This window comes from Salvelinus namaycush, chromosome 3 (genome assembly GCF_016432855.1).
Source record: "Salvelinus namaycush isolate Seneca chromosome 3, SaNama_1.0, whole genome shotgun sequence".
NCBI lineage: Eukaryota > Metazoa > Chordata > Actinopteri > Salmoniformes > Salmonidae > Salvelinus > Salvelinus namaycush.
The window spans coordinates 51378234-51401484 of record NC_052309.1 but is presented as its reverse complement, the minus strand read 5'-3'; positions in this window follow the sequence as shown (position 1 = coordinate 51401484).

Here is a 23251-nt window from a genome sequence, read left to right as displayed (position 1 = left end):
CTTGAAATAAGATGGATGAGCTCCGATCAACAGTATTCTTTTTTGGGGGGGGACAATTTACTGTTTTTCCATAGCAACCCACAAACAACACAACACAACACAAAAACAAAACACACATTCCCCAAGAAGATCAACATATGATTCCCACATTTGTCAAACACTTTGGTTTTTTGTTTAACTTTATAATGTACAAAATCCATGTGGCTAGATAGTGCAGTCCTCCAGTTTGTTATTGAGGGTGAATATGAGGCTATCCAATTGATGGCAATGCATTTTTTTGCAGCAGCAATGAGACCTAGCTTACAAAACTTTCTCTGGTATTGATCACCAATATTTACATTTCCCAACAGACATAATCGTGGAGATGGATGGATATGAATTCCTAGACACAATGAAATGATAAGACATACATTATCCCAAAAATGGTGTCAGTTTATCACAGGACCACATCATTTGTGCTTGTTGCATCTCCAACATAGATGTGACTTTTCTGCGTGCATTACATGCAGTCTGGCATGAGTGTAGTAAATCCTATGAATTATCTTAAATAGCAGTAGTTTATGTCTTAGGTTTTAGGAGCAGGTATGAACATTTTCACATGTCCGTGACCAATGTTTCTCCTCAATTTCTTCCTTTAGATCTGTTTCCCATTTTTTCCTTATAGGTTCTGAACCATCAGGTAGAGTTTCAATCGACCGTTGACATAACTTGGCAATCAACTTTTTTTGGCGTAGCAGCATCTTTCAGTATTTCTTCTACACTAAATCCCTCAGGTTCATCCAGTTTCTGTTGAAGCAATTGAATAAGATTTTTGAGTTGTAAGTATTTGAAGAAATCGGCCTTGGATAATCCAAATCCTTTTTTGCAATTGATTGAATGACAGTAGAGATCCATTTGTCACGTTCCTGACCGGTTTTCTGTTATTTTGTATGTGTTTGACGGTCAGGGCGTGAGTTTGGGTGGGTAGTCTATGTTATGTGTTTCTATGTTGGTTAAAGGGTGACCTGATATGGCTCTCAATTAGAGGCAGGTGGTTTTCATTTCCTCTGATTGAGAGCCATATTAAGGTAGGTGTTTTCACATTGATTGTTGTGGGTGGTTGTCTCCTGTGTCAGTGTCTGTGTATGTTACGCCACACAGGACTGTTTTCGGTTTGTTTGTTCGTTCGTTCGGTTTATGTAGTCTGTTCCTGTTTCATGCGTTCTTCGTGTCATGTAAGTTCGTAGTCCAGGTCTGTCTACTTCGTTTTGTTGTTTTGTATTTTTGTTCAAGAGTTTTTCGTATTCGTCTGTTTGTTGTAAATAAATAATATGTCGAACTACAACGCTGCATTTTGGTTCAATCCCTGCTCCTCCTCTTCGGATGAAGAGGAGGAGGAATTCCGTTACACCATTATAGCACACATGTTCAAATTCATGATGCCACTTTGGGAACCATGACTTGGACTCGAGTCAGACTCGAGACACAAATATGCTGACTTGCAACTCGACTTTGACTTTAACACCAATGACTCGTGACTTGACTTGAACTTGAGCCTTATGACTCGACCTGACTTGATACCCTCCCCAAGCCCAAATATAAAAAATGATTCTATTAAAAACAGTGTGCACCGCATCAACTCTTCATTTAATGGATTAAAGTTTGAATCGGACAGCAGCCAATCAAATTGTGCCAGCGGAGAAAAAGTTGCGCGTGGCTATGCAGAGGAATTCAGATTGAGCCATTGGAAAGATGATACCCCAAATTATTATTTTCAGATATACAGACTACGCTGTAGTCAACAAAAAACAGACTGCAACTTGCAAAACATGAAGAAAATTACAGATGGAGGCACAACAACTTCCAACTTTGTTCGACATTTGAAGCTGTACAAAGAATGGTAAGTCGTGGCTAATATAGCCGACAGCTATATATAACTTTGCTAGTATAGCATGTAGGCTAACATAACGTTAAATCAATGAGCCTCCACACAGTCAGCCAGTGTGGGAACGTGATCATTGCAACCAAGATTGAGACCAGGCAAGATTGTGCTACAGCCCTGCTCAATATTTTTTTTATATGCTTACAGATTTTAACAATACCAGATGAACAAAAGTGTCACAAGTGAACCACAACAGTCTCCAATCTCACAATTCATCAACAATGCAATACTGTCCGACCTGGTTATCGATTGCAACTTGCCTCTGTCTATTGTGGAAAACAAGAGTTTTTGTCACTTTCTGTCAGTGGTTGACAGTAAGTACAGCCCAGTGTGTAAGTACAGCCCAGTGTGTAAGTACAGCCCAGTGTGTAAGTACAGCCCAGTGTGTAAGTACAGCCCAGTGTGTAAGTACAGCCCAGTGTGTAAGTACAGCCCAGTGTGTCATAGAACATTGACATCAAAAGTAGAGAACCTCGCTACAGAGAGATGTTCAAAACTGAAAACTCAGTTGAGCAACACAGACCATGTTTCAGTCACAGTGGACATTTGGTCCGACCGAACGATGAGGGGGTTCCTTGGTGTCACTCTGCACTGTATGGAGAAAGACGGAGAGAGGATACAGCTCAAGTCCAATCTCTTGGCCTGTGACCGCTTCAAAGGCCCACACACGGCCGAAAGAATCTGTGAGCAATTTGAGGCCATATGTGGTGAGTACAGCATTAAAGATAAATTGGACTATATCGTTAGTGACAATGCTGCCAACATGAGAAAAGCATTCACGATGTGCTTCCCCATTGAACAAGAAGATGAAGTACATGAAGAAGATCACCTTGATGACCCAGAGCTCTGGAATAACCTAACCCTGGAAGACCAGCAAACAGTGGATGCTGCTATTGTAAAAAAACTGTGCTTGCAGTGTTTTGCCCACACTCTCCAGCTGGTGGTGGGAGACGGCTTGAAAGAAACAAAAGTGATGACTGCTTCTCTTTCAAAGTTATCAAAAATCAGATCACTGCTACATACAAGCACAACATTCAAAGAGGTGTTTGAGGCTGAATTTGGGTAAAGAGGCATCCCTGCTGCTGTCAACACAAGATGGAACTCAACACTGAGACAAGTGAAAGCAGTTATCCAATGTGACCATCTAAAGCTCAGTCATGCTCTAGAAAAAGGCTGGGCACAAGGAGTTGTTGTTCACAGTACGGGAGTGGAATAAGTTGAAGGAGTTGGTGGACATCCTGAAGTCATTTGGAGAAGCAACAGATATGACACAGGGGGAGAAGATGGGAACAACAGAACTGATTGTGACTTCGGTCCTGTCCCTGAATCACCATCTGGAGCAGCGGAAGTCCATTTCCTGAGCGGCCTGGTCAGAAGTCTCCAGGCATCCCTGAACAAAATATTTCTTGGAATCTTCATCAATGTGAAAATGGCCAGGACACAAGATGGAATCACTGCCCCCTTTTCAGATACAGTCTACCTCAAAGCAGCTGCCTTGGATCCTGCTTTTTCTCTGATGTGGGTGGAGCACCATGTCCTGGTCAAGGAGGAGGTCAAGGAGGAGGTGGCAGAAAGAGTGAAAGGTAAATATTATTGAGTTTAAATGTAACTTTTTCTCATCATTTAATCCAATTGACTGCAACAATAATACTTTTTCAGTTTAACCCACTGCATCACCAATACTCTAATACCGGCCTTTCTGTTTCTGCTATGCTTTTACATGTTTTGCCAGAACTGATTCTGCAAGGTGCTACAGGGACTGAGCAAGCTGTGCCTCTTGTTGATGAGGAAGAGCGAGAGGACCATAGTTTTGGACAATAAGAATGAGATTGATTGCCTGTTTGCAGCATACTGTAAGAGGCAGAAGAAAGCTGTTAGAACCACTCCAGCACTACAGCTAAGTCACTACCTTGACATATGTGAAGGACAGAATGCCCTCTTGTTCTGGGCAATGAACAGGATGGCTCTTCCTTCACTGACCTGAGTGGCCATCAGGGTCTTGGCAGTGCCTGCCTCCAGTGCTCCGGTGGAGCGTATCTTCAGCCATGGTGGCATCATACTGCGGGCCTTATCGTGCACAAATGACTGACAGACTTTTATCGAATTTGGTCTTTTGCAAATGCAATGCATCATAGGGCCCTGAGATAAGAGAAAAAAATTAACTGTTTATGCATTGCACACACACACACACACACGTAGTCTTCATGTTCAGGTTTTATCTCCCATCTTTGGGATCTGTATTGTTTTCTCAGACATTCAGGCCGGTGTTCAAATTGTAGGCCTACTTGAAGTTCAGTATCAGTTGTTTTGATGTACCTTTTAATAAATGATTGTAACTTTATGGCAGGATTGTTTTAGGTGTCTAGATTATATCTGGAGAGAGAGAGCACTACAATATTTTGTTTTTGTTGTCATATTGATGTCTTTCTCATGGCTACCCTTGTATTTCCATGGAAATATACAGTTTATTTGGAAAGTAATAAATATATATATTTTTCAAAGCATTCATGATTTACGTACATTTAATATACTATTACTCTTGTTAAATATGAAATGGTATTACATTTGGTGAAGAGCACATTATGACTTGTAACTCAAAGTTTAGGACTTGAGGCTTGACGGTCTTGACTTGAGACTTGACTCGGACTTGCCTGTCTTAATTTGGGACTTGACTCGGACTTGCCTGTCTTAATTTGGGACTTGACTTGGGACTTGAGTGCTAAGACTTGAGACTTACTTGTGACTTGTAAAACAATGACGTGGTCCCACCTCTGCTTCAAGGTGTTGCTATTAAACACTGGAGGTAAAGTGGGGTTATTCCAAATGGGGTGACTGGCGATATAGGTTGTTTCCACCTCATGAATTTATGTATATTTTCCCAAATACAAACAAATTGAGAGTCATTGAGAGTACCCTTTAAACGAGACTTAGAAAACAAATATTCCATGCTTAACCTGGCTCTGCGACATGATGGATATACATGTTGTGCATTCTCCATGCTTCATCACAATTTAATTTTTTTATTTTATTTATTTAACTAGGAAAGTCAGTTAAAACAAATTGTTATTTACAATGACGGCCTAGGAACAGTGGGTTAACTGCCTTTTTCAGGGGCAGAATGCCAGCTTTTTACCTTGTCAGCTCAGAGATTCAACCCAGCAACCTTTAGGTTACTAGCCCAACACTCTAACGACTAGGCTACTTGCCGCCCACAATCAGACAATAGATTCGGGCAAATCTAAAGTGGGAGGGGTGTACTTCTTTGTCAACAACAACTGGTGTGCTGCTTCCAGTGTAAAATAAGTCTCAAGCTTTTGCTCACCTGACCTATAATAGTTCATGGTAAATTGCAGACCCTTTCACCTTCCGAGAGATTGAATCTATTTTCATCACTTCTGTCTACATCCCATCACAAGCCAACACCACCAGGCTAAACAAACATGAAACCGGACACCCAGAAACGCATATCCATCCTTACAGCTGAAGAATTTAACTTGGGAAATGTTAAAACGTTTTATCCAAGTTTTACCAACACGTCTCCCGTGCCACAAGAGGCGCTAAAACTATGGACCAATTTTATTTTACCCACAGAAATGCATCAAAGGCCCCAGAGCCGGGCGGCCCTATACGCTCACTACTCAAGTTGCGTAGGGCGCCTCAAATTACGCAAGGGCCCCGCCTCCCCCTCGTATCAAAGCGAGTGTCAATGTTTACAACTTCGATGAGAGGATGAAACGGAACTATCCATCTGGTCACGAAAAGAGAATAAAAAAATGGTGAATTGCAGGAACAGCAATCAGGTAGACTTGTGTTCTCTCCTCTCCAAGTTTGATGTCAGCAAATAACAGTAACGTTAAGTTGATGTGCTAGCTTGCAGCTCTAGTCTGTCTGTCTTGCTAACCTAGCTGGGCAGTGCATCCACTGGTCTGTCTGTGTCTTGCTTGCCAGCCACTTCCAGGGCTGTGTTCTGTGACTTTGTGTCTGACAAAAGTGAGAGTGAAATACAACTATTTATGACTTTTGATAAACGCCAACGGGCAATGGTGGTTATAAACTGCAGCTCGGAAAAGATAACCACGTCGCGCTTGAACATGCATTCATATGCGTTCATATGCGCGTGCACGAAATGAAACTCGCGCTTTCCAGCAGCAACCTCTGTGGGAACCAGTCCAGACAATATATGGGCGTGATGGCACTCCTCATATGCACGCATCATTTTAAAACAAGTCAATGGTTATCTAGTCTCTCAGTCAAGGTTTAGTTACAACTCTGGACTAATGCAAGATGGAAAGCAATGGGATTGACATTGACTATTGATTTATATATTGAATTTAAAACGTTGATTAGCTGGGCATACTGGGCAATGTGGATGCACATCTCTCAGTAAATATTAACCATCAATTATTCAGCCAAGCCGTAGTATTAATAGTATTTTATATTTGAAAATGTATAAAAGGAAATCTGGGGGAGCCCGTTTGAATGGGCCTGACGCAGCTGATAAAATGAATGATAGTATTGTTATCTATAATTTACAGGTTTGTCAGTAGAGGGGATGCTGGATCATCAGCCAGTACAAGCATAGACTCAGTTGATCCACATCCAGCCTCAGCCAGTACTAACACAGACCCAGGTGAAGTACAGGCAGCCTCAGCAAGTACTTGTCACACCCTGATCTGTTTCACCTGTCCTTGTGATTGTCTCCACCTCCCTCCAGGTGTCGCCCATCATCCCCATTATCCCCTGTGTATTCATACCTGTGTTTTTGTTCTCAGCTCCTGCTTTTCCCAGTCTCTTTTTCTCGCCGTCCTGGTTTTGACCTTTGTCTGTCCTGACTCTGAGCCCGCCTGCTTGACCACTCTGCCTGCCCCTGACCCTGAGCCTGCCTGCCGACCTGTACCTTTGCCCTACCTCTGGATTGTTTGACCTCTGCCTACCCTGACCATGAGCCTGCCCCTGTTGGAATAATAAACCATTGTCTATTTGACGTGTCTGCATCTGGGTCTTACATTGATTCCTGATAGTACGAACTGGCCATGGCTGACCCAGCAGACCCGGGCCAGTTGCACAATGCCATCTTCACCCAGGGAGCCACCATTGGTAGGCACGAGGAATTGCTTCGTGGTCATGTGGAGGGGGTCCTTGGCTGAACGCCGGGCATTGGACAGTTTGCTGGAGCAATTACACGGGTTGTCTGGGAGGCCGCCTACCACGGTGGTAACCCCACAGCTCCTCAGCGACTCAGTTGCTAGCAGCACCGTCTCATCTGTCACTCTACCTTCTCGGGAGCCCCGCTTACCTCCTCCGGAACGCTTCAATGGAGAGCCGAGCACCTGTCAGGCATTCCTAGCTCAGTGTACCCTCGTCTTCAGGCTTCAGACCTCCTCCTTCCCCTCGGATTGCTCCAAGATAGCCCACCTCATCATGCTGATGTCCAGGAGGGCTCTCACCTGGGCTACTGCCGTGCGGGAACAACAGCCGGCCATATGCGCTAGTCTGGAGGGGTTTGTGGGAGAAGTGAGGAAGGTTTTTGATGCCCCGTTCTCTGGGCAAGAGGTCTCCCGGAGCTAACCGAGCTTCGGCAGGACTCCCGCAGTATAGCTGATTATGTGGTGGATTTCCGCAGGTGGGCAGCGGAGAGTGCTTGGAATCAAGAGTCAATGTTCGATATGTTCCTGCATGGCGTCTCGAATGAGGTCAAGGACGAGTTTGCAGCCCGAGAGTTACCTACGGAGCTCGATTCCCTCATCGCTTTGATCATCCGTATTGACGGGTGATTACGGGAACAACGGAGGGAGAGGAAATTGGATTTAGCTCGTATGCCCAGGGATCCCACCTTGCTTATGAGTCATCCCGGCAGCTCACGACGGTCTCATTGCTGAGAGAACCCGAGGCTTCCCGATCCTGCCCCGAGGGCTGCCGAAGACGGCCGAGTCACTGGTTCCTGAGCCTATGCCACTAGACAGAGCTGGGCTGTCGCCAGCAGAATGGCAATACAGGATCGACGCGAAGAGTTGTCTGTATTGCGGTACTCTTGGTCATTTCGTGTCCCTTTGTCCTTTAAAAAAATCAGGCTCACCGGTAGGAGCGAGTACTCTGGTGGGCCATATGGTGAACGTTCCTGCTTCCCTTGCTTGCACCCCTTTTCATGCCATTCTGCTGTGGGGAGCCCAGTCCAAATCACTCTGGGGCCGACGAGAGCTTTTTGGATGCATCCCTAGCATCTGAGCTGAACATCCCCACTCAGCCCCTCTCCATTCCCATGGACGTTAGAGCGCTGGACGGGCGCTCTATAGGCCGAGTCACCCACAACCCCACTCCCATCAACCTACGTGTTTCAGGGAACCACAGCAAGGCTATCCAGTTCCTACTCATCAGGTAGGCTTATTACAGAGACACCTGTTAAATGGGGAAATGATTACCAGGAGCTAGCTTTCGTACTCAGTCAAAAACAATGTTGTTTTTGCTGTTAGCTCTTTTCTACAAAAGACTACAAAATAATAAAGGAAGGCGTGAATGACTGGTCAAATATCAACGCCATTCTGAAACACCATGAGGGTAGTCCTTAACACACAAACAATATGATTAAGTGGAGAGAGCTTGATCTGCGCCTGTCGGGGACAGACTCTTGACAAGATACAAATCACAATTTTGGAGGCTGAAAGAAAGAGATGGCGAGATGTCCTTACATGTTTAATAAGTATCAACCAGTCTCTGGCTGAAAGAAACCTAGCATTCAGGGGTTGATCAGACAAACTCTTCCAACCAGATAATGGAAACGTCCTAAATGAGGTTGAATTACTGGCAAAATTTGACCCAATTATAGAAAATCATGTCAGCAAAATTAAAGATGTAGAGACACATGCTCATTACCTTGAGAAGTGCACACAGAATGAGCTGATACAGATTGTGAGTGACAAGATTCTGGAAGCAGTAGTGACTCAAGTAAGAGACTCAAAGTACTTCTCCATTATATTGGACTGTACACCTGACATTAGTCACCAGGAGCAAATGTCCATTATTCTGAGAAGCATGGCTTTAAAGGGAAAGCCAGAGATCAAGGAGCACTTCCTCCGCTTTGTTAATGTTGAGGTTACAACAGGCTTGAATCTGTCCACTGTCTTCTTAGATAAGCTGAACGAGCTGAAAATTCAATTTGAAGATTGCAGAGGGCAAGCTTGTGATAATGTGGCCAACATGAAGGGCAAGCACCAAGGAGTACAAGCCAGACTGCTCAAAATAAATCCCAGCGCCGTGTTCGTCCCATGTGGAGAACATACTCTAATCCTTATCATTGCAGATGCTTCCAAATCTTCAAAAGATGCAGTTGGGTTTTTTGGGCATGTGCAAAAGCTCTTCACCTTATTTTCAGCTGGCACACAAAGATGGAGTGTTTTGAAGAAACACGTGAACATAACCGTGGAGTCATGGAGTGACAAGATGGGAGAGTAGGCTCCAAAGTGTTCATGCAATCAGGTATCAGGCTTCTGAGGTTCGGGAGGCATTACTGGAAGCCAGACAGACTATCAACGATCCTGTGGCCAAAGTGGAGGCACAAGCACTTGCAGAGGAAGTTGGGTCTTACCGCTTCTTGATTTGCTGTGTCGTATGGTGTGAGATACTGACAATGACAAACAAGGTGAACAAGCGCTCCAGTCCGCCTCAATGCAGTTGGATATCGCAGTGAATTTAATCTCAAATGCAAAGGCCTCCCACACTACATACCGGGAAATTGGATTCTCTGAGGCCCAGACAACAGCCAAAATAATTTGTGAAGAAATGAATGTGGAGGCTGTTCTGAAAGAGAAGAGACTGAGAAACAACAAGAGGCATTTCAGCTATGAGGCTCCCGATGAACCAGTGACTGATGCACTGAAAAACTACTTCAGCATTGTGGTCGACTCTGCTGTGACATCCATGGATGAGAGATTTGAAACACTCAACCAGGTGAAAACCAAATATGGAGTGCTGCTGAACTTCAGCACTGCCTCTCAGATGTCCAGTGAATATTTAAAGGCTCGCTGCATGGAAGTTGAAAACACTCTAAACTTCAGAGATGACTGTGACATCAGTGGAATGGATCTGGCACACGAGATTCAGAATTGACCTGATCTGCCATCAGATAAGATGACTGCCTTTGAGCTGCTTTCCTTTCTCTGTGAGAAAAACCTGGAGGAACTCTGTCCTAACCTTTGGATAGCCCTAAGAACTGCAGTCACCCTACCAGTAACAGTAGCATCGGCAGAGAGGAGCTTTTCAAAATTTAAGCTCATCAAAAGCTACCCGAGGTCTTCCATGTCACAGGAACGTTTTAGTGGTCTGGCTATCATGAGCATAAATCATGATGTGGGGAAACACATGTCCTATGATGACATCATTGATGATTTTGCCTCAAGAAAGTGTAGAAGAGGAATATCTTGATGGTAAGATTTGAATTCAAACATTCAAATGTTTACACACTTAGTAACATTTAAGATTGCATGGCAGGAGTGCATTTGTGTAAATGACTGTTAACTAACTATGTGATATACTATCTCAATTTCTTCCAGACAGTCCAGATAGACTGGTGCCAATGCTGATGCTGAAAATGCCCAGGCTGTTGAGGGAACCAAAGTTAATCACACAGCTGTATAGGTTTTATTTGACTGTTTTCAGACATATAGCTGCAGCCATAGCCTATAGGCATATGTTTACATTGTATAGCCAAAGCTAATCACACAGCTGTATAGGTTTTATTTGACTATTTTAAGACATATAGCTGCAGCCATAGCCTATAGGCATATGTTTACATTGTATATACAAAGCTAATTGTATAATATTGTGAGGACTGGACTAATTACCAGGCAGCAGAGCCAAAGCTCAGTGTTATATTTTATTATTTTCTACATTCTATATATGTTCTACAATTTCTTATTTATGTTAATGTTAATATTAACTTATCTTAAGATTCTTTAGAATATATTCTATTCAATAAATATTTTTTGTTTATACCTCATTCTATTCTGTATAGGTCTACTTATTCTTAGACCGACAGATGGAGCAGACTCATCCAATGACATCGAGGAGTTTATTACAGTAACCGTAAGTACGTACCCAAACCAAAAACCATGGATTACAGGGGGCATCCACGCTGCGCTAAAGGCTAAAACCACCACTTTCCAGGAAAGGGACACGAACATGAACGCATACAAGAAATCTCGCTACGACCTCCGATGAATCATCAAACATGCAAAAGGACAAAATAGGATTAAGATGGAATCCTACTACAACGTCTCCGATGCTCGTCAAAATGTGGCAGGGCTTGCAGACTATTACGGATTACAAAGGGAGACCCAGTCATGAGTTACCCAATGACAAAGACCTCCCTAGCAAAGTGAATGCCTTCTACGCTCGCTTCGAGGTTAACAACAATGAGCCATTCTGTTCTGTACGACTATGTGATCTCGCTCTCCATGGCTGATGTGTGAAGAACCTTTAAACAGGTTAACACTCGCAAGGCCGCTGGGGTAGACGGAATACCAGGGTGCGTTCTCAGAGCATGCACAGACTAGCTGGCAAGTGTCTTCACAAACATTTTCAACATCTCCTAGGCCCATTCTGTAACCCCAACATGTTTCAAGCTGACCACCATTGTTCCTGTTCCCCACATACCTAAATGACTATCACCCCAAAGCACTCACATCTGTAATCATGAAGTGCTTTGAAAGGCTGGTCATGGCACACATCAACCCTATCGTCCCAGACACCCTACACCCACTCCATTTCGCATTATGCCCTAACAGATTCACAGATGACGCAATCTCAATTGCACTTCACACTGCTCTCTCCCACCTGAACAAGAGGAATACCTATGTGAGAATGTTGTTTATTGACTACAGCTCTGCGTTCAACACCATAGTCCCCTCAAAGTTCATCAACAAGCTCAGGAACCTGGGACCTCCTGGACTTCCAGACGGGCCACCAACAGACAGGCCGCCCACAGGACCTCTATTTCAGGCGGTGCCAAAGACTTCAGCCATCCAAGCCAGCACTGTTCTCTCTGCTACTGTCCGGCAAGCGGTACCGGAGCATCGGGTCTTGGATCAACAGGCTCCGATACAGCTTCTATCCCCAAGCCATAAGACTGCTAAATTATTAATGAAATGGCGACCTGCACTGTCTGAGTCTATTTTGCACTCACTAAATGCACACTCACAGTACTCTATGCACACTTACACTCACACAAACACACACAAACACACACACACACACACACACACGTACACACAAACTTTCACAAATGCACACACACACTTATCTTATATGCTGCTGCTACTTTTCTTTTTAACTTCTATTATTATCTATCCTGATGTCCGGTCAATTTACTCTATACTTGTCACACCCTGATCTGTTTCACCTGTCTTTGTGCTTGTCTTGTCAAGCCTACCAGCGTTTTTCCCGTACTTCTATTTTTTCCCTAGTCCATGATTTCTAGTTCACGGTTATGACCATTCTGCCTGCCCTGACCCTGAGCCTGCCTGCCTGCCTGCCGTTCTGTACCTTGTAACACTGCCCTGGATTATCTGGGTCTTCTCCTGTGCCATGATAATACTGTACCTAAATGTATATACCTAACTCAACTACCTCGTACCCTTCATATGGTACTGGGACTCCCTGTACAGTATATACAGTGCATTCGGAAAGTATTCAGACCCCTTCACTTTTTTCACATTTTGATACATTACAGACTTATTCTAAAAAGTATTTAATTATTTTTGTTCCTCATCAATCTACACACAATACCCAATAATGACAAAGCGTAAACAGGTTTTTAGAAATGTTTGCAAATGTATAAAAACAAAACAGAAATACCTTATTTACATACGTTTTCAGACCCTATGCTATGAGACTCAAAATTGAGCTCAGGTGCATCCTGTTTCCATTTATCATCCTTGAGATGTTTCTACAACTTGATTGGAGTCCACCTGTGGTAAATTCAATTGATAAGACATGATTTGGAAAGGCACACACCTGTCTATATAAGGTCCCACAGTTGACAGTGCATGTCAGAGCAAAAACCAAGCTGTGACTTTGAAGGAATTGTCTGTAGAGCTCCGAGACAGGATTTTGTCGAGGCACAGATCTGGGGAAGGGTACCAATGTCTACAGCACTGTCCCCAAGAACACAGTGGTCTCCATGATTCTTAAATAGAAGAAGTTTGGAACCATCAAGACTATTCCTAGAGCTGGCCGCCGGGCCAAACTGAGTAATCGAGGGAGAAGGGTCTTGGTCATGGTCACTCTGACAGAGCTCCACAGTTCCTCTGTGGAGATGGGAGAACCTTCCAGAAGGACAACCATCTCTGCAGCACTCCACCAATCAGGCCTTTATGGTAGTGACCAGATGGAAGCCACTCCTCCAAGGCACATGACAGCCCACTTGGAGTTTACCAAAAGGCACTAAAAGGACTCTCAGACCATGAGAAACAATATTCTCTGGTCTGATGAAACCAAGATTGAACTGCGTCACGTCTGGAGGAAAACAGGCACCACTCAGCACCTGGCCAATACCATCCCTACGGTGAAGCATGGTGGTGGCAGAATCATGCTGTGGGTATGTTTTTCAGCGGCAGGGACTGGGAGACTTGTCAGCATCAAGTGAAAGATGAACGGAGAAAAGTACAGAGAGATCCTTGATGAAAACCTTCTCCAGAGCGCTCAGAACCTCAGACTGGGGTGAAGGTTCACATTCCAACAGGACAACGACCCTAAGTACACAGCTAAGACAACACAGCAGTGGCTTCGGGACAAGTCTCTGAATGTCCTATGGTGGCCCAGCCAAATCCCACACTTGAACCCAATCGAACATCTCTGGAGAGACCTGAAAATAGCTGTGCAGCAACTGACCATCCAACCTGACAGAACTTGAGAAGATCTGCAGGGAGAAACTCCCCAAATACAGGTGTGCTAAGCTTCTAGCATCATAGCCAAGAATACTTTAGGCTGTAATCACTGCAAAAGGTGCTTCAACAAAGTTCTGAGTAAAGGGTCTGAATACTTATGTAAATGTGAAATTGAAGTTTACCTTTTTTTATACATTTGCTAAATTTTCTAAAAACCTGAATTTGCTTTGTCATTGTGGGGTATTGTGTGTAGATTGTTGAGGGGGGAACAAACTGTTAATCAATTTTAGAATAAGTCTGTAACGTAACAAAATGTGGAAGAAGTGAAGGGGTCTGATTTCTTTCCGAATGCACTGTAGCTTCATATTCCTCGTGTTTTTATTTTCTCATTTTAACTCTGCATCGTTGGGAAAGGGCTTGTAAAGTAAGCATTTTACCTTGTTAGTAGAATGGACAGAATTTTTCAGCAAGTTGTTTGCTGTTGAGATGTGAAAGCACTCTGAGAGAGCATTGGGAGCTTCCAAAGTTACAAACGAAAATGGGAAATGCTTAAAAAGTCAAAAAGGACTTTAAAATAACAACTTCAGGAAACATCAGCATCAACCTGACATCCTAGCGACCTCAAAGTAAACTGTACATTGCGGAGAGGCCTTTGGGGGGGGGGTGTGACAGACACAGAGAAGTGAGAAATGCTAGTTTGAATACTTTGACTTCTCTCTGATGCTGAAAGAAAATGCTTTGAGGACAGCACTGGCTGCTTGCTGTGTCATCAACAGAGCAGGCACGTGCACAGATAGAGGTCTACCTGTGCCTGAGCACCTGCCCCTTGGCCCTCCCACTAGCCAAGTGCCCTTTTGGGCGGTGGTGTAATTAATTTGATTATTTTTTTTCTTCTGAACCAACTGCCCCAAAGTCGTGGTGATGTCGCCAAGTACACCACCCCCGCCCCTACCCCGTCCGATGGTCTGTCCTGTCTGGAGCTCACATGCACCCAGTTGTGCCTTTTCCCCAGTCTACCTTGTACGGAGATTAAGCACGCGCAGCATCTAAACATGCATGGTTTGAAATGTAATCACCGGTCGGGTGTGTGTAGCAAGCTACCTAGTTTAAATATCAACAGTACTGCCACAACAGCATAACACTTGATTAAGACTTAATAAAACTTGATTTACATCATAATCAATCTTCGGTTCTGGTTGGCTGAAAGCCTACGTGCAGCAACATTTCATCATTTATTCCCCTATAGAATCATAACCGTGGGAAGGGTGCTGGAATTGGCCTATAATTTGCATAGCGACCTATAATTTAGCCACAGAGGATCAATAGCTTAACAATAACAAGGCATAGCCTACAGTCGGGAATGTGCAGCAAATCTGTCTGTGGACAGCATTCAGACAAAACAGGCCTTTCGCAATATGTCACGTACAATCGTGGGAAAACACAGGTTGGAAAGCAAATGGCTCCTGCTGAAAAGAGAAGACTCTAATCTGTCTGCTGTAGGCAATCAAATATTTGATACGTTTCCAAATAGGCCTATTGAGCGAACATTGTTTTATAAAGTAAAACAACACAGGGGGAGGCTTTTGGCCGCAGCGCATCGCGGCCATTGCCGGCGAGTGAGTTGTGTCATTGGGTGAGTACGTGAAACTGGAAAGCTTTTTTAGGATTATAATTTACTCCTCAAAGTGTACAATATGTGTGTCTCCACACACCTAGGCCTAGGCTATTGATGGATTCAAGACAAGGTTGTTTTTTTAAATCTCAGATTCTCAGTTTGTCAGTGTGAAAGTAGCCTGCCATTTAGATCATTTGTGATGAGTGAGTGTGTTTCTGCAGAAATAAATACGCCTAAAAAATCTAAATGTAAATCTTAATAAATCGCTACAGAGGCAGTTAGTATGCTATGAATATTGAGATGTGAATTATGAAAGTGCCCTTTTTTCCTTTTCAGCACCTGCCCCCTGAAAGGTCTGTGCACGGCCCTGCAACAGAGTGGAACAGATTAATCTTGAGCACATGTTATGCCCCTGGACTGATTATGTGCAGTGTCCAATGTTTCAGAATTATCAAGATGACTGTTTACCTTAGGTATCCTGCCCCGGTCATCACACTGTCGATATTGGGACCCTTGGGCAATAAATAAAGCGAGGAATGCTGAATTCAGTGTTTCCATTACAGCATCATTAAATACCATTCAGTGACACTAATCAGGAATTCTCTCTTTGATCCTGAGAGTGTCCCCTAAGCCTCGCTTGTCCTGCCTGAAAACAGAATACAGAATTCAGTGGTCAGCAGGAAATAGATGGATGAGGGCAAAGCTTTTGGCTAACCTCAAGTGCCATTGATTCCTGCTATAATCGTTTCCTATATCCTCGACCCTGGAATATCACTATCGCCACTAAATCTCACAGCACAGCAGCAACTCTGCTCTCTAAATGCGCTTTAAACTCTCTCCCCAATTGCTCTGTAAATACTTGGCTCCATATCTCCATCTCTCCTCTAACTGGGTGATGGGCTATTGTTAATATACTACCAGGCACCCACATTATTAGAGGTATTCATAATGTAAAGGGCACAACTCTTATCTCGACCTGCTCAGTATTCTGAATAGTACCTCACTCGTGAAACAACCTGTTCTATTGGTGGTTGTTACCCTCCATTTTGAGCTTTGTATCCTGTGGTGAGCCTATTGTTCACTTTCTGCAGTTTGGAAGACTATATTCCCCTATTGACCTCAGCAGCCCCTCACAGCCAGGAAGGTACTGCACTCTGCTGTTTTCTTCCTCTCTTATTTAACCAACCCAATAGGCCTGGAGAGGCCATATCTCTGGCATGCAGCAGTTTGTGCTGGGAGCCCTGTCAAACTCTGTTCTCTGGCCCACTGGTGTCCGTTATCTTACATGGAACACTCTGGCTTCATACAGATGTAGGCTCTTCATTTGATCACTCTTTTGCTGCTGAGAATTTTCCTGCACAACTTTGTTTTTCCATATCTCGAAGGTCTCCCATATATCAAAAGGATGGTTGTGTAAAAATATTTCAATGCGAAAGTGGTCAAATTGATAGATATTGTGACACACCCCCTTAACTCAAAAAGTCCAGAATAATGCCTGTCTTGAGCGGGGGTGGGCCCAATAAGCTCATGTAACCCAATATTGCAAGCTCTGATATTGCTCAAATGTGCAACACAAGTAGTCAGCTGTTTGCCCAACATACACAAATAAAGAGCATAAGGATATCTTCATGCATTTAGGAAATATAGACCTGTAAACACACAGATACAATAGGTGAAAATATAAACTAGGAAAATGTATGATTAATGTCAACTTCACTTTTTGGTAGCTGTTCAATAGACAACTTTCCAAGTCAAATGTGCTTTTATTCAGTGCTATATGGTCCTGCCTGACAAAAATGCATACAGTAACACATGTTTTGATATTGTGGCTATTGTAATTGGCTCTAAGGGAGAGAAAAAAATGGTGTCCAAGGTTCCTTACAGGATCTTTAACTTATAGTCTTGCAATTAAGTCAAAGAGAGAGATGGCGGTGCAGAATGCCTAATCAGATATCGCAATATTCAATATCTATAAAACGGACTAAATTGTAGTACTAGTGTCAGAGCTACTAGGAGTACTGGGTGGATGGAGTAAAGCGCAGAGAGCAGGTTTAAGGAACGTGGATTTATTTTCCAATATACAGGGAAAACGATCATGCCCTAAAACACACGGGCGCATGAAAAGATGAGTCCAAAACACCGGACTAAACTGTTCCGAGAAAATAACAAAATCCACTTCACAATCCAACACCAACATAACAGAAAACAAGCCCGCACAACAGCCAGCGGGCTACCTACCCCTAAATAGCCTACCCACCAAACTAAACTCAAAACAGGTGCACCCAATCAGCCCAAACTAACAGAAACAAAAAGAAAAGAATCGATGGCAGCTAGTAGGCCGGTGACGACGAGCGCCGCCCGAACAGGAAGAGGCACCATCCTCGGCGGGATTCGTGACAACTAGACTGATCTATTTACTCGCGGGCAATAACATTCAAGCTGGATAATAACTTTTAAAAGCTTATAAGGCTGGAGAAGTTTATTGATAAATATTACGAACGCATTAAAGGCCAAAACATGTCGGAGATGAAGCAGGAAAAAAATGGAGAACCAAACTCAGAGAAAACTACGAGATTCCTCGACAAACACTGAGGATTTATGCTTTTCACCACCTGGTACGGTAAGGGCGGAAACTGACCTGCTTAAAATCAATAAATGATCAATTGGGCGTACTTGAACTTGTCCGCAAAGAAATAAAGGAGATGAAGGCGAGTGACGAAAAATATGTGACAATGGAGAAAGAAACAAACAAGCTGAAAGGTACAGTCAATACTATTGAAACGGACGTTAAATAGCTTAAAAAAGGAGAACATGTTTCTGAGAGAAGCCTTACATGGAATACTGACGAGATCCGTTCAAGAAAATCTGGTACTTACTGGTATTAAAGAAAATAGCTTTAACACGGCTAGCGGCACTATGAGTACTAAGTTATGCCATTCGGGCTGTGTTCCAGGCCCTGGTCAATGATGTGCTCTGGGACATGCTGAACCAGTTCGTGTTTGTGTGCCTCGACGACATCCTGGTCTTTTCCCGGTCAGCTCAAGAACACGTCCTCCACGTCTGACATGTCCTTCAGTGTCTCCTGAAGAATCAGCTTTTCGTTAAAGCAGAGAAGTATGAGTTCCTTGAATACGTCATCGCTGCAGGACATATACAGATGGATCCAGACAAGGTGAGAGCGGTAAGTGGATTGGCCTCAACCCACATCCAGAGTGCAGCTGCAACGTTTCCTGGTGGAACACCCATTCTTAGTCTGGACTGACCATAAGAACCTAGAATATCTCCGCACCGCCAAGCGCCTCAACTCATAGGCAGGCTCATTGGGCCCTGTTGTTCACCTGGTTCAATTTCACTCTCTCCGACGACGCTTTTGGTGGCCTTCCATGGTTCCGGGTGTTTCCGCATTTGTTGCTGCCTGCATGACGTGTGCACAAAATAAGACTGTGGCAAGCTCCTGGCCTGCCTTCTCCAACCACTCCCTGTTCCTCACCGCCCCTGTTCCCATATATCTCTGGACTTTGTTACTGGGCTTCCACCATCAGACGGCAACACGGTTTTCTAAAGCCGCCCATTTTGCACCCTCATTGGGTCGTCGGCCAGCCTGTCCTCTGGTTTCCACTCCCAATCCAACGGTCAGAACGAGACAATCAAGACCTAGAGACGGCCCTTTGTTGCCTCATCTCCGCCAATCCCACCACCTGGAGCCAGCAACTCATGTGGGTGGAATACGCCTGCAACACCCTTCCCTGCTCGGCCACTGATCGAGTGTTCGTTGGGATATCAGCCCCCGCTCTTCCACAAGCAAGAGGAAGAAGTCAGTATACCCTCTGCCCAGATGTTCATCTGCCGCTATCGCCATACCTGGAAGAGAGTCCGGGCCGCTCTTTTGAAGACCACATCCAGGTATTGGCGACAAGCGGATCGCCACTGGACCCCTGCTCCCCGCTATCGGCTCGGGCAGAGGGTATTGCTCTCCCTACAGGACCTGCCCCTCCGGGTGGAGTCCCGTAAACTTTGCCCTCGTTTCATCGGCCTGTTCCCCATCTCTAAAATCCTTAGCCCCTCTGCAGTTCGCCTTCTGTTGCCCCGTACCCTCTGTATCCATCCTATGTTTCATGTGTCCAAGATAAAACCTGTCTCACTGTCCTTTGTCTTCTGTTTCCAGTCCCACCCCTCTCCCCCGTCTCATTGACGGCCATCCGGCTTACACGGTGAGGCGCCTCCGGAATGTTCGACCTCGGGGCAGGAGGATCCAGTACCTGGTTGAATGGGAGGGTTATGGCCCAGAGGAGAGTTGCTGCGTCCCTGCTAAGAACATCCTGGACCCAGCCCTCATCACTGAATTCCACCGCCGGCACCCCGGTTAACCAGGTATGGGCCCGGGTAGAGTTCTGGGGGGGGGTCACTGTTACATCCTGATCGGTTTCACCTGTCTTTGTGCTTGTCTCCACCCCACTCCAGGTGTTGCCCATCTTCACCATTATCCCCTGTGTATTTATACCTTTGTTCTCTGTCTGTTGCCAGTTCGTCTTGTCTTGTCAGGTCTTAGCAGCGTGCTATCCCGTCTTCCTGCTTTCTCAAGTTTCTGTTTCCTAGTTTCTCCGGTTCTGACCATTCTGCCTGCGCTGACCCTGAACCTGCCTGCTGTTCTGTACCTGCCTGACTCGATTACGAACTTCTGCCTGCCCTGACCTCGAGCCTGCCTGCTGTTCTGTACCTTATTGACTCTGCCCTGGATTACAGACCTCTGCCTGCCCTTGACCTGTCTTTTGCCTGCCCCCCTTTTGTGTGTGTGTGTGTGTGTGTGTGTGTGTGTGTGTGTGTGTGTGTGTGTGTGTGTGTCTGTGTGTGTGTGTGTGTGTGTGTGTGTGTGTGTGTCTCACATCTGTTGCTATGGGGTAATGATGTTAGGGACAATAAAGGATGAATCACAATAATTCTTTGCCAAAATAATAATTAATGAGTACACGTTCAAGTGTGATTCTAGCTGTCTGCATCTGGGTCTTATCCTTAGCGCTGATAGAAAGTGAGGTGAAAGAATTCCTTCTTAAAGCGCTTTAGATCCCAGGCGATATTGTCAACAAAATCAAACTTGAACGTGTACTCCATTTTGGACAGAGAGGACAGCAATACTAGCGCCCAAATTGTTGCCAAATTTGCATTCTTTAAAGATAGAATAATGGTTAAAAGCCTGGGCATAAGACTCGCTGGCACAAAAATAGGAATGAATAATCAGTTTCCAGAGGAATATGCAGAACGGTGCCAAGTTCTATAACCACTCTTCAAGGTGAATAGAATTAAAGGGAAACGTGTAGCTCTCATAGTCGATAAACTGTACATTAATAGTCAACTGTTCCGAGACACCAAGTCTATTCCATGGCTGTTCTAAATAACATAAAGTTCCCATAGAGTCGTCGAATAATGGAACACCCAATACCGTCCACGGTAGGGATTGTTGTAAAAAAAATGGGAAAACAATCAAAAACAACAATTGATAAAGAAATAAACTACAAACACACTAAACCATTCAAGATAGGGAATGTTGTAAAATAATTTGTATTTTACTTTCTATTGATAGTATTTATAAATAGGTAAAAGACAGCATTAAAAGAAAGGATCATTATTGAAATGATACATCTTCAAATATAAGGAACTGGAACAGAAGAGTACTCAAAAGCCTGAAATTAGGTAGGAATCAACATGGTAGAGATAAAAACACAGGAAACAGAGGACATAGAATGCACAGTATGTGGGTATGTGCGGGTGTATTGTGATGGAAGAGGTGTGTGTTTTTCTGTTTGGAAAAGTGTGGAATTATGGGAGTGAAAAAGGAAAATGGTTGAAAATGCCAGAGCCCATGTGTGTCTGTTAGCAGGAGTTGTGACAGAGAGAGCTTTCAATTTTGTGCAGATATGGGATATACATTTAAAAATAAATCCTAGTTTATTTATTTATTTTCCTATCATGACGGAACGGTCCCCAACCCTATATCCTAGACACCCACCTGAGTGACCAACACACTAAGGAGATTATTTGTTTTATGGGCCTACTGCAAGTAACCTATATGCAGCCAAGATAGAAAGATAAACGTGGTCAGAGACCCACTAAAGCAGCACTGCCCCCTCAAGATTCTGAGCCTGCCTGGCAGGGTTGGTCTTCCAAAACCAAAGTCCCCAGATGGGTGAGCATAATATACAAAGAACTTCTCAGAGCTGCTAATGAGAATCTTGATGACCTTGTACCTAGCCTGTGGGAATTTCGGTGGGGTGCCCCCACCCAGATAATGGCATTGCTGGCAACACTAGCTGCAATAACCCATGGGGAGGGGGTCACACACTCAGACAATCAGAGAGAGGGAAAATGATTGTGGCCCTGGTGGCACAAAATAATGAAAAGGTCTGACTGCACAGAGATGCTTGGGGAAATGGTCACAACGGGGGACCAGCAAGTGTGTGTCTCAGGGTAGGGGGGTGCATCTGAGCTCCATCGGCTAAGGCTTGACATTGGTTAATCAAATCTCCCCTCAATTATGCATGCCTTCTCAAAAAGCTACAACTGTATATGCATTCGCACATCAAGTCTTCTCTTGAGTTGTGCTCGGGGATGGAACAACTGTCGAACATCTGAGCTTGTGGTTGTTTGAGGGGGAAGGGTGGGGAATGTGTGTGTGTGTGTGTGTGTGTGTGTGTGTGTGTGTGTGTGTGTGTGTGTGTGTGTGTGTGTGTGTGTGTGTGTGTGTGTGTGTGTGTGTGTGTGTGTGTGTGTGTGTGTGTGTGCGTGTCTCACATCTGTTGCTATGGGGTAATGATGTTAGGGACAATAAAGGATGAATCACAATAATTCTTTGCCAAAATAATAATAATGTCATTTTTGCAATCCCAATCCTGGTTATTGATAACAATCCTTCGTATGAACTGCCTACTGTATTATGCATATTATTCATTAATTATGGAAATAAATGAAGATATGCACGATTTTTTAATTTACAGTATCTATATTTTTTAGACAACTGTATACTATACAATCGAGGGAGTTGGAAATGCTTAAGGCAGTTAATCTGCTTCTGTTCTGTGGGTGGAACTGTGTGCTCTTTTTAAAGGATGGGTCCCAATCTCTCAAAGGCCCTAGGATACAGGTGGACAGGGGTGGTCTGCCAGTCACTGGGATGACAATCCAACTTGGGGGGAGGTTTTAGAGGGTGGAGTAGTGGAGACCAATTGAAGGTTTACTCAGTAGCAGTGCAAATACCATTGAACTCAATCATCATGGTACTTTTTAAATGGAAGGTTTACAAACATATATTAGGAAAAATAGAATTGAGACTTGTATCTCATTATAATTGTAATGGCTTAGCAGATAATAAGAAAAGACGATCCGTATTTACCTGGCTAAAAGAGAACGAAGATCTGTTGTTTACAGGAAATTCATTCAACAATTTTCAATGAAGTTGTGTGGAAAAAGGATTGGAGGGGCAAAATATATTTATCCCATGGGAAAAGAAACTCAAAAGGGGTGATGATATTAATTTACAATAATTTAGATCCGAATGTGTAAATTGTTCAAACAGATCGCAAGGTAGATGGATAATTTTAAATATGTTATTGGACCATAAACAAATTTGTCTCATTAATCTATATGGTCCAAATAATTATGATCCATGATTCTTTGAAAATATATATAATCATTTATCAAGCCCACAAGAAAAATACTCTATTATTATGGTGGGAGATTATAATACGGTTTTAAATACCTCAATAGACCTTAAAGGAAATCACACTACAAACTATCATCCTCGTGCACCTAAGGAAATCATGAATATCATTGATATATTGGAAC